The 1,741-nt window shown below is 34.3% G+C and overlaps 1 pseudogene; it reads right to left on the bottom strand.

Moving 5' to 3' along the window:
• Window positions 1-447: 447 nt before the first annotated feature.
• On the bottom strand, window positions 448-1,228 carry LOC125153698 (60S ribosomal protein L7-like; annotated as a pseudogene).
• Between the last annotated feature and the right edge of the window lie 513 nt (window positions 1,229-1,741).

Below are 1,741 nucleotides of genomic sequence, written 5' to 3'. Positions count from 1 at the left end.
TCTGTCTGTGTGTCTCTCTCACAAAAATAACAAACAATTAAAAAAAAAAAGTTTAGGGTTTCTATTTTTGAATGTTTGAGTTATATTTTATTGATTTATTATTTTTCTTTTATATTTTTAGATTTGATTCACTTTTCTCTTTCCAACTTCTTGAAAGAAAAGCATACATAATTTATTCTTAAGCTTTCTGTTTTCCTATATGGGCATTTAAAGTTGCAAATATGTTCCTGATCTTAGAGGAAAAGCTTTCTCAGCTTTTCACTTCTGAATATGATGTAAGCTGTGGACTTGTCATATATGGTGTTTATTATGTTGATATAAGTTCTCTCTTTATACCCATTTGGTTGAGAATTTTTATCATAAATAGATGTTGAATTTTGTCATGTTCTTTTTTTATTGAGATGATCTATAGGTCTTTTTTTTTTTCGATTTGAAAGTAGTTGTTGATTAGCTGACCAGATTATAAAAATAATCATAGCAGATACCTCTCTTCATCCTAATAATCTTACTGGTCTGATCTCCCCTGTGCCAGCATCTTTCTACAAAATGAGTAATCTTTTTCTTTATTCCCCCACAAGGAGAAGATAACTTGAAGGACCATAAGAAGTTGTTTGCTTTTTTGATATGTTTTTTTAACAGTATAGATCTTATGAATCAGGTCCTCTGTGCAGATGATGCCATTTTTACCAAGAGATCATGCAATCAATGTGTTATTTGTCAGGGAAATTGGCTTCTTGTTGATTTTGCCATAACCACACTTGTAAATCAGTTCATTCACTCACTACATGTTTGTGTACCCCAGTGCTCTATATGGTTCCATAATCCTTAGCATGTTAACTGAAGCCTCTTTGAACTTAACACAGGTGCCATTGAAAATCTGGTGAAGGTGAAGAAGCTGCAAAACCTTTTGAACCTTTGGACTCAACACTATCGATAGCTGTAAGGTCCTGATGACAAATGCCAATTTGGGTTCCCCAAGTACATAGAGGTTGCCAGCTTTTCTTGCCATCCTAGCCAGTTGAATCTCAGTTGTGTACATTTGCCTATGTTCCTTGTGGTGACGCTTAGCTTTTTCACAGATGAGCTTCTTCATTTCCTTTTGAAACATCTTTTGGGCATACTTCCTTCTCAGACACTTGATCTTCAACTCTGTGAAATCCCTTCCCTTTTTCTTAAGGGTTTCTGGCATAGCAGGAACCTTCTTTTTCTTCTCTCTACCATCCTCCATGGTTCTATCTGGAAAAAAAAAGACATGACTATGCAATTTTTATCCTACATTTTGTTAATGTGGTGTATCACATTAACTGATTTGCAGATGGTGAATCATCCCTGCATCTCTGGAATAAATCTTACTTGGTCAGGGTATATGATTATTTAAATAGTTGAATTCATTTTGCTAATATTTTGTTAAGGATTTTTGTGTATCTGTTTTTAAGGAATGCCAGCCTATAATTTTCATTTCTTGTCATATCCTTGTCTGATTTTGGTATCATAATCACTGGCCTCATAAAATGAATTTGGATGAGTTCCCTCCTCTTCTGAATTTTTGGAAGAGTTTGAGAAGGATTGGTATTTATTCTTCTTTAAATGTTATGTAGAATCACAAGTGAGGCTTTCTGGTCTTGGACTGTAATTTGTTGGGAGGTTTTTGAATACTGTTTAATCTCCTTACTAGTAATCAGTCTGTTCAAATGAGTTTGGATGAGTTCCCTCCTCTCTGTGTTTTCGGAAGAGTTTGAGA

Source organism: Prionailurus viverrinus, chromosome A2, assembly GCF_022837055.1.
Source record: "Prionailurus viverrinus isolate Anna chromosome A2, UM_Priviv_1.0, whole genome shotgun sequence".
Classification (NCBI taxonomy): Eukaryota; Metazoa; Chordata; class Mammalia; order Carnivora; family Felidae; genus Prionailurus; species Prionailurus viverrinus.
Note: the sequence above shows the minus strand (reverse complement) of the source record. Positions and strands in the feature narration are given on the sequence as shown.